General features: G+C 38.8%; 2 long non-coding RNA genes across 2 annotated transcripts; both read right to left on the reverse strand.

Annotated features, from left to right (window-relative positions):
- Positions 1-3,048: 3,048 nt before the first annotated feature.
- Positions 3,049-4,362, reverse strand: LOC144819386 (uncharacterized). Its single transcript, XR_013607332.1, has 4 exons — positions 4,131-4,362; positions 3,914-4,007; positions 3,701-3,821; positions 3,049-3,304 (listed from the first exon to the last, which is right to left on the reverse strand). It is a non-coding gene; the product is annotated as an uncharacterized LOC144819386 (long non-coding RNA).
- A 4,319-nt stretch (positions 4,363-8,681) lies between these two features.
- Positions 8,682-9,996, reverse strand: LOC144819387 (uncharacterized). The gene is made up of 4 exons (XR_013607333.1): positions 9,765-9,996; positions 9,548-9,641; positions 9,335-9,455; positions 8,682-8,938 (listed from the first exon to the last, which is right to left on the reverse strand). It is a non-coding gene; the product is annotated as an uncharacterized LOC144819387 (long non-coding RNA).
- Between the last annotated feature and the right edge of the window lie 746 nt (positions 9,997-10,742).

Consider the following 10,742-nt stretch of genomic DNA (forward strand, 5'->3'; position numbering starts at 1 on the left):
GGTCATGCTGGGGGTAGTGTTTTAGGGTTTAGGGTAGTGTTGTAGTGTTTGCGTAGTGTAGGGTCATGCTGGGGTGTAGTGTTTTAGGGTTTAGGGTAGTGTTGTAGTGTTTGCGTAGTGTAGGGTCATGCTGGGGGTAGTGTTTTAGGGTTTAGGGTAGTGTTGTAGTGTTTGCGTAGTGTAGGGTCATGCTGGGGGTAGTGTTTTAGGGTTTAGGGTAGTGTTGTAGTGTTTGCGTAGTGTAGGGTCATGCTGGGGGTTGTGTTTTAGGGTTTAGGGTAGTGTTGTAGTGTTTGCGTAGTGTAGGGTCATGCTGGGGGTAGTGTTTTAGGGTTTAGGGTAGTGTTGTAGTGTTTGCGTAGCGTAGGGTCATGCTGGGGGTAGTGTTTTAGGGTTTAGGGTAGTGTTGTAGTGTTTGCGTAGCGTAGGGTCATGCTGGGGTGTAGTGTTTTAGGGTTTTGGGTAGTGTTGTAGTGTTTGCGTAGTGTAGGGTCATGCTGGGGGTAGTGTTTTAGGGTTTAGGGTAGTGTTGTAGTGTTTGCGAAGTGTAGGGTCATGCTGGGGGTAGTGTTTTAGGGTTTAGGGTAGTGTTGTAGTGTTTGCGTAGTGTAGGGTCATGCTGGGGGTAGTGTTTTAGGGTTTAGGGTAGTGTTTTTAGTGTTTGCGTAGTGTAGGGTCATGCTGGGGTGTAGTGTTTTAGGGTTTTGGGTAGTGTTGTAGTGTTTGCGTAGTGTAGGGTCATGCTGGGGGTAGTGTTTTAGGGTTTAGGGTAGTGTTGTAATGTTTGCGTAGTGTAGGGTCATGCTGGGGGTAGTGTTTTAGGGTTTAGGGTAGTGTTGTAGTGTTTGCGTAGTGTAGGGTCATGCTGGGGTGTAGTGTTTTAGGGTTTTGGGTAGTGTTGTAGTGTTTGCGTAGTGTAGGGTCATGCTGGGGGTAGTGTTTTAGGGTTTAGGGTAGTGTTGTAGTGTTTGCGTAGTGTAGGGTCATGCTGGGGGTAGTGTTTTAGGGTTTAGAGTAGTGTTGTAGTGTTTGTGTAGTGTAGGGTCATGCTGGGGGTAGTGTTTTAGGGTTTAGGGTAGTGTTGTAGTGTTTGCGTAGTGTAGGGTCATGCTGGGGTGTAGTGTTTTAGGGTTTTGCGTAGTGTTGTAGTGTTTGCGTAGTGTAGGGTCATGCTGGGGGTAGTGTTTTAGGGTTTAGGGTAGTGTTGTAGTGTTTGCGTAGTGTAGGGTCATGCTGGGGTGTAGTGTTTTAGGGTTTAGGGTTGTGTTGTAGTGTTTGTGTAGTGTAGGGTCATGCTGGGGGTAGTGTTTTAGGGTTTAGGGTAGTGTTGTAGTGTTTGTGTAGTGTAGGGTCATGCTGGGGGTAGTGTTTTAGGGTTTAGGGTTGTGTTGTAGTGTTTGTGTAGTGTAGGGTCATGCTGGGGGTAGTGTTTTAGGGTTTAGGGTAGTGTTGTAGTGTTTGCGTAGTGTAGGGTCATGCTGGGGTGTAGTGTTTTAGGGTTTTGGGTAGTGTTGTAGTGTTTGCGTAGTGTAGGGTCATGCTGGGGGTAGTGTTTTAGGGTTTAGGGTAGTGTTGTAGTGTTTGTGTAGTGTAGGGTCATGCTGGGGGTAGTGTTTTAGGGTTTAGGGTAGTGTTGTACTGTTTGTGTAGTGTAGGGTCATGCTGGGGGTAGTGTTTTAGGGTTTAGGGTAGTTTAGTTGTTTAGTGTATGCTAAAGGCGTATTCGTTCTAAAAGTTTTCTTTTTTTTAATTTGCGGCCTAATAGTACATGCAGGATTTTTTTTGCGGACTGATGGTATGCGGGATTTCGTCATATATTCGCTAATCATACTTTCTATGGCAAAATGAACCCCCTCATTTTGTTCCTTTTTAAATTAAATGTTTTAAGAGTTACCACTTTATTCCAATCAAGATGGCTTCAGGTGTGCCATACCTTTGTAATAAGTAGGACTGTTAGCACTCTAGTTGTTCTTTAGAACACTCTGGGACATTCTGTCATTGGGCTATAGTTGGGCTACATCTGGCTGATATTTGGGCTACATTTGTTTTTTTTGTCTCTGGTGGCCATCTTTAGGCTACATTGGGCTACACTGGGCTACATTGGGCTACATTGGGCTACATTTGGGCTCCAACATATATATAGCCCAATGTAGCCCAATATATATTTTTCAAAGTTGATTTTCGTAAAAACCACTGGAGCCTATATCTTGAGACATAGCAAAGGCACATCGGGCTACCAGTCCCTACAATTCTGCCAAGTTTGGTGTAAATCCATTCAGCCGTTCGGGCTAAAAGTGAGGCCAACCGCCCTATGGAAAATTGCATGGGAAAAACACGTTTTGGGACCCCCCTTTTTTCTCGGCCCCCCCTTGACGAAACCCCCCCAAATTTTCAGGGGCTGCTCAGAAACAAAATGTTCCATTTTCCTGAAAATTTCAGCCAATTCTGTCCTCAAACGCCAAAGTTATTCGACATAGAATTTTCAAAAATCCCATAGGAAAAAAATCCTAACTATATATACCTACTGGCTATCGCCAGTAGGTAATATATATATATATATATATATATATATATATATATATATATATATTCCCCGTTATAGTTAGTTCAGCTAACTATAACTCGCGCTCCCACAATGCACTGCTGATGACGTCACATATTACATCACTCATAACATGGTCAGTGACATCACTCATGACATCTCAAATGACATCACTGATGACATCATCCAGTGAATGTGTGTTTTTCTGAAAATTAAATATGTTTTATATATATATATTTCAAGGTCGATGGAAGAATAAATGAGTATGTAAGTGTCTAAATGGGTGATTTTTTGTTGTAAAATTGATTGTATAACGGACTGATTAAGTGTATCTTAGTGAATACATGGGTTAGTGAGTAATGTTTAAATATGTAAATATCTGTATCAGTCTCTCACTTTGTGTATACGTGACTGCATGGATTTGGTGAGTATGTGAAAAAATTCCTAGGCAATCATAAACAAGGAAACTAATGCCAGGAGGGACGGACGACTAAATAAATGCATATACATACAAGTACTATTTATTTATCAAAAAAACCATATATTGTACACAGAGTTGTTTAAAAAAACAGTTCATAAATCACAATAGACACAGTGAACAATTCATAAATCACAATAAACACAATAAATTATTAAAAACAGTAATAAGGCATCAATATCAAAATAGAACAACAATTAATAATAAAACCAGGGGTGGCAAATTTATTTCGACGCGCGTTTCGGCGTGCAAGACAACGCCTTCTTCAGGAGCCACACAATTTTCTGCAATGTAACAGAAAAATACATATTATAACAACCCTATTTTTTGATTGAAATCATTAGTTAATGCATTACTACTTTAGTCAAAAATGTTTGTCCTCCACTCCTTAGCTATTTGACACTATTTGTGTAACACAAGGTTATATTCAACACAGCACAATAAAAAACAGCATGATTAACATAAGGTTAACATAATAAAAACCATCTGTTAATACATAACTATTACTTGCAAAGAAATTATTCTAAACCATACATTTATACAAAAAGAACATGGGTTCATGCAATCATCATATTTGATCTACCGAAAATACAAAAACGTCTATGTCCTGTTAATTTTAGCAAAGACATTCCTTATTGTATCAAAAACCCAATACATAGAGTACATGTAATTGGACTTACTAAAATCAAGGATGGGGAATGATTATCTTCGTGCCCTTTCCTAATATGGCTACAATTCCTAACGTGCACCGCAGAGAGTCCACAGGGAATAGGGTATTTCTTACATCAGTGGTAAGTTTACCTATTTATTCAAGGATGGGAAATACCAATGAGAAAATTACAAGGCATATTCCGTTAGAGCTAACTAACCAAAGAGTGCCTAAATTATCTCACCTTTTTAATCATATCCAAAGTTCTTTGATTAAGGACATCTGACTTGCAATATAAGGTGCAGCGCGATAAGTAGAAGAATAAAAAATGGTTTTATCTGTGTTAAAAAAAGGGGAAAACACGATAGTGCTAATTAACATATTTTTTATATATGTAAGTGCATGATGCAAGCACATGTCTTGTTATTCAGTGAATCCTCTACATACACTTTCAAACTCACCAAAGAATTAGTTTTTCACGGTGCAATCTTTAAAGCCTTTCCAAATCGGCTGTAAGTTGCTTCCTTATTTGTAGTTGCTCGTGGCTCAAAACAGGGTAATGTCGAGCTAGTCTCTGCAGGGAAAAGTAAATAAACCAAGCAGCCCTGAGTTAAATAGGGCAGTAGTTCTACCATCATTCTCACTTAACTGAGCCGTTTACGATGGCTTTGCAACGTTTATAAAATAAACGGAGACACAAAGGTGCTAGTTTAAATACAACCGCTTACCGTAAAAAATTTTTTTTAAAACAGATTATAGTTCTATCCAGCGTCTGGCGTCTGTTATGTGTAAATTCACAGCTTTATGGAAGCGTCCCGTAGAAAACGATTAGCACTTCTACTTCTTTTCTCTCTGTTTACATAAACACTCGTTGCTCAAGACAGGATAATGTCGAGCTTGGAGTCTGTGAAGAAAAGGAATACAAGTCGAGCCGCCCCAAAGATTAATAGGATCAATAATGATAAGGGCGCTATCGTTCAGCTCTAGTTGCACAGCGAGGGAAAATAAACCCACAGTGCAGATCTGCCACGTTATAAGGCTTACCAGTGGAGTTTCACGTGCGTGACGACTACTCCCATCTAGCTCCGGCGTCCGGCGTCCGGTGAAAAAATGATGACTAACCCTGCCAAGATCCGGAAAGGCTGAAATACCTTCCGGCACTGACCACGTGTCTGCCCAGGTGGAAATTTTAAAGGGATAATGCAGATTTAAGGCTGAATACGGAGACCGATCGTTTTGGACAAAAGCCTAAGCTAGGCATTTCAACTCCAGAACAAAGGTTTACATATAGCATAAAATATATGCGTTATATTGCCAAAACAATCCTAGCATTGCCAAAACAATCCTAGCATATATAAAGATCGATTCCTGACCATATTAAATAAGGTCCTAGCCTAATATTTAATTTAATAGCGTAATGGCATTAAATGTGAGCAATAATTAATGCCATACCATATTAATGCGCGACCATATTAAGTGAGGTCCTAGCCTATTAATTAGGGTAGTGGCGCTATGCCACTAAGCATGAACAAGGAACCAGGTATGTAGAGGGAATGGTTTGTTTAAATAAACAAGCCATAAAAGCATAACAGTTTAAAAGGAACAAATAACTAAAGATCAATGAATTTATTAAAAAATCGCGTTTTCCCATGGCATTTCAGAATTTAATCCCTTTGCAAAGGTGTTAAAAACAAAAATCCAATAGACCTCGCGCTTTTTGCGAATAGCGCAACCACCTTTATCATTTGGAACTCTAATTTTCTCTAGGATGCGCCACTGGAATTCGTCAGGCTTGTGATTGTGTTCCAAGTAGTGCTTCACTAGAGGCGCCAAAACCTTGCCGGTTTTAATCGCGGATCTGTGCTCTGTCAGTCGGACTTGAACCGATCTCGAAGTTTCGCCAACATAGCCTAACCCACAGGGGCATAGAATAAAATATATGACATTTGTGGTTTTGCAATTCCACATGTCACAGGCTTTTGTTGAGAAACCATTATGAACATAGTTCTCACCTCTCAAAATGTTGGTACATGACTTACAAGAGGAGCAAGGTACTGTCCCACGAACAGGCAGGTTATTTAACAAAGACCGCTGTCCAAGGGCAACATTATTTGTACTATTGTTAAATCTTGAATGGACGATTCGGTCCTTGATGTTCTTATTTCTTTTATGAGCGAACAGCGGTTTGGCCAAGGTGTCTTTGGATGTAGGGTTGCAGTTTAAAATGTGCCAGTTGCTGTTAATAATTTGTTTTACACGATCGTTAAGAGTAGAATGTTTGATGACACAGACAAGCTGGTCAGTTTTTTTCTTTTCCTTATTTTCAAGTAGAGCATTACGGTCATAAAACCTAGCTCGTTTGTAGGAGCTTCTTACCAATCTATGGGGATATCCTCGCTCTAGGAACTTCTTCCTCATTTCTGACGCTTGGATATCAAAATCATAAAGATTGGTACAATTCCTGCGTACACGCAGGAATTGGGAGAACGGAATACTATCGCGTTGACTCTTAGGATGAAAACTAGTGAAGTCAAGCAATGTATTACGCGCAGTCGGTTTGACAAACAGATCTACTATTAATTTGTTGTCCTCATTTTTTATCAATAGATCCAAAAATTCCACTTGGTCATTATCATACTTGGCAGTAAACTTAAGATTAATATCTGCCATGTTAATCCATTCTAAAAATTCTAAAAGTGTGTCCTTCCCATTGGTCCAGATAAAAAAGATGTCGTCAATATATCTGGACCAATGGGAAATGGACTCAAAGAATGGTGCTATCTCATTGTCAATGAATTTGTCTTCAAATGCCGACATGTAAATGTTAGCAATTGATGGTGCGACAGAAGCACCCATACTTACTCCACGGGTCTGACGATAGACAGAGTCCCCAAACTCAAAAATATTTTCAGTAAGTACGATGTACAGACAATCAATGAGAAATTTTTTTGGGCAGCTTATATGATGTTTATCAATAAACCAATCTGTTGCTATTATTGCCTCTTTGAGAGGGATGTTACTATATAGGGACTCAATGTCCATGGTAACTAAAAAATCTCTACCGTGCATAAAGTCCAAATGTTCAACTCTAGAGATCATGTGGCCAGTATCTTTAATGTACGACTTGATCTTAGGTATATAGGGTCTTAAGACATGATCTACAAACTTAGAGAGGGGCTCTGTCGGTGTTCCTATCGTAGACACAATAGGTCTATATGGGGGGTCCAGGACGTTCTTATGTACCTTGGGTAACCCATAGATACATGCCGTTTTCCCTTTGTTGTAGTTAAGGAAATCATGTTCTTTTAAGGTGATATCTCCATTAGAAAGAGCCTCACTAGTGAGATGTCGGATTTTCTTGTTGATCATGTTTGAAGGGTTGAAGGATATTTCCTGATAGGTGGTATTATCGTTTAACATGGACTTCATTTTTAGTTTATAATTGTCAGAATCAATAACGACGATTCCTCCTCCTTTATCACAAGCTTTTATAACCAGTTCAGTATTGCTAGCTAGTGAATTTAAGGCGAGAGATTCTTCCTTATTGAGATTATAGATCGGTTTAGGTACATATTTTAAGGTCCTGTCTAATTTTTGGAGTACCACCAACTCAAATGCAGCGACTTCAGGACCGACCTGCTCTAAGGAAGGACTGAATGTGGAGGGCAATGATACTGTTTTGTTAATGTCAGGATCATTATTATTACTAACATTTATTTGGAAAAACTTCCTGAGTCGAATTTTCCTAAAAAAGGAGATTACATCTTGATATAATTCAAAAATGTTTACATGCGCATGAGGCACGAACGATAGTCCCTTTGAAAGTACAGATTCACTAAAAGTGTCTAGGGTAGTTGTAGATAGATTAAATATAGGAATTATGTTCCTTGTCCCCAGTATTGGCGACTTCGAGTCTCCCTGATTACATGGGGTTCTTGTTGGTGTTGCTGATGTTGTTGGTAGTTCTGGAAGTTGCCTCTGTTCTGCCCTTGAAACCTCACTCTCGGTCGGCCTCGACGAGGCCCCCTGTTGGATAAAAAAGGTCTCTGGGGTCGGGAGCCTGAATAGGAATTTGATGTTCCGTCTGATTCATAGTAGTGATTTGGATTCTCTCCCTCAGAATCAGACGTATCCGTGAAATTATTCACTCTCTGGGGTGCATTCCTGTTGTCATCCACATAATGATTTTGTTTGTAGAATTCTTTCCCTAAGTAGGGGTAGGCTATCTCATCAGAATAAAATCTTTTATCCTTGAAGAGTTTATCTGTTTTACGTTTATTTAGATAGTTATAAAACGATTCTAGCTCTCTATTACACTCTTCTATTTTTTTCATAGCTTCTTCCACCCCTTTAATTTCTTTAAGTTTACTTTCTAGATCATCAATTTCATTTTTAATTTCTACTGCCAGTTCTTTTGCAGTTTCTACAATCAAGATCATCAGATCTCGGGAACATCTACTCGCAATCATGCTCCATTTTTCAAGGAACGGTCTGTGATGTACAAACAGGCCTGGGATGTTCCGAACTCTTAGCCCCATGGGTATAACCCCTGATCTTAAATAGGCCAACATAAACTCTCCGTGTGCTTCCATACGGATTAGTTTTTTCTTAAGGTCTGTTAATTTCCTACTTTCGTCATTACCCTTATCACTAGAGTTGGTATTACTGAATGAGGCGGAAGTGCCCACTAAAAGGGCAAATTCCGCATCAGTGAACCCAAAAGTTTTTAAATTGGACATGATTAGGAAAATTTCTTTCAATAGTTACCAATTGGAATTATGGGAAACCACCGATAACCATAATCACCAACAACCAATTTTTAATTTCCAAATAACAAGAGGAACACCCTACACAGACAGGCTGTGGGTAAACATATGTGAAAAACAAGGGCCCCCTGAATAGAAATAATGATTCCTAGGACAGGGAAATAAACAGGTATGTGAAAAAATTCCTAGGCAATCATAAACAAGGAAACTAATGCAAGGAGGGACGGACGACTAAATAAATGCATATACATACAAGTACTATTTATTTATCAAAAAAACCATATATTGTACACAGAGTTGTTTAAAAAAACAGTTCATAAATCACAATAGACACAGTGAACAATTCATAAATCACAATAAACACAATAAATTATTAAAAACAGTAATAAGGCATCAATATCAAAATAGAACAACAATTAATAATAAAACCAGGGGTGGCAAATTTATTTCGACGCGCGTTTCGGCGTGCAAGACAACGCCTTCTTCAGGAGCCACACAATTTTCTGCAATGTAACAGAAAAATACATATTATAACAACCCTATTTTTTGATTGAAATCATTAGTTAATGCATTACTACTTTAGTCAAAAATGTTTGTCCTCCACTCCTTAGCTATTTGACACTATTTGTGTAACACAAGGTTATATTCAACACAGCACAATAAAAAACAGCATGATTAACATAAGGTTAACATAATAAAAACCATCTGTTAATACATAACTATTACTTGCAAAGAAATTATTCTAAACCATACATTTATACAAAAAGAACATGGGTTCATGCAATCATCATATTTGATCTACCGAAAATACAAAAACGTCTATGTCCTGTTAATTTTAGCAAAGACATTCCTTATTGTATCAAAAACCCAATACATAGAGTACATGTAATTGGACTTACTAAAATCAAGGATGGGGAATGATTATCTTCGTGCCCTTTCCTAATATGGCTACAATTCCTAACGTGCACCGCAGAGAGTCCACAGGGAATAGGGTATTTCTTACATCAGTGGTAAGTTTACCTATTTATTCAAGGATGGGAAATACCAATGAGAAAATTACAAGGCATATTCCGTTAGAGCTAACTAACCAAAGAGTGCCTAAATTATCTCACCTTTTTAATCATATCCAAAGTTCTTTGATTAAGGACATCTGACTTGCAATATAAGGTGCAGCGCGATAAGTAGAAGAATAAAAAATGGTTTTATCTGTGTTAAAAAAAGGGGAAAACACGATAGTGCTAATTAACATATTTTTTATATATGTAAGTGCATGATGCAAGCACATGTCTTGTTATTCAGTGAATCCTCTACATACACTTTCAAACTCACCAAAGAATTAGTTTTTCACGGTGCAATCTTTAAAGCCTTTCCAAATCGGCTGTAAGTTGCTTCCTTATTTGTAGTTGCTCGTGGCTCAAAACAGGGTAATGTCGAGCTAGTCTCTGCAGGGAAAAGTAAATAAACCAAGCAGCCCTGAGTTAAATAGGGCAGTAGTTCTACCATCATTCTCACTTAACTGAGCCGTTTACGATGGCTTTGCAACGTTTATAAAATAAACGGAGACACAAAGGTGCTAGTTTAAATACAACCGCTTACCGTAAAAAATTTTTTTTAAAACAGATTATAGTTCTATCCAGCGTCTGGCGTCAGTTATGTGTAAATTCACAGCTTTATGGAAGCGTCCCGTAGAAAACGATTAGCACTTCTACTTCTTTTCTCTCTGTTTACATAAACACTCGTTGCTCAAGACAGGATAATGTCGAGCTTGGAGTCTGTGAAGAAAAGGAATACAAGTCGAGCCGCCCCAAAGATTAATAGGATCAATAATGATAAGGGCGCTATCGTTCAGCTCTAGTTGCACAGCGAGGGAAAATAAACCCACAGTGCAGATCTGCCACGTTATAAGGCTTACCAGTGGAGTTTCACGTGCGTGACGACTACTCCCATCTAGCTCCGGCGTCCGGCGTCCGGTGAAAAAATGATGACTAACCCTGCCAAGATCCGGAAAGGCTGAAATACCTTCCGGCACTGACCACGTGTCTGCCCAGGTGGAAATTTTAAAGGGATAATGCAGATTTAAGGCTGAATACGGAGACCGATCGTTTTGGACAAAAGCCTAAGCTAGGCATTTCAACTCCAGAACAAAGGTTTACATATAGCATAAAATATATGCGTTATATTGCCAAAACAATCCTAGCATTGCCAAAACAATCCTAGCATATATAAAGATCGATTCCTGACCATATTAAATAAGGTCCTAGCCTATTATTTAATTTAATAGCGTAATGGCATTAAATGTGAGCAATA

Source organism: Lissotriton helveticus, chromosome 2_1 (assembly GCF_964261635.1).
Source record: "Lissotriton helveticus chromosome 2_1, aLisHel1.1, whole genome shotgun sequence".
Taxonomy (NCBI): domain Eukaryota; kingdom Metazoa; phylum Chordata; class Amphibia; order Caudata; family Salamandridae; genus Lissotriton; species Lissotriton helveticus.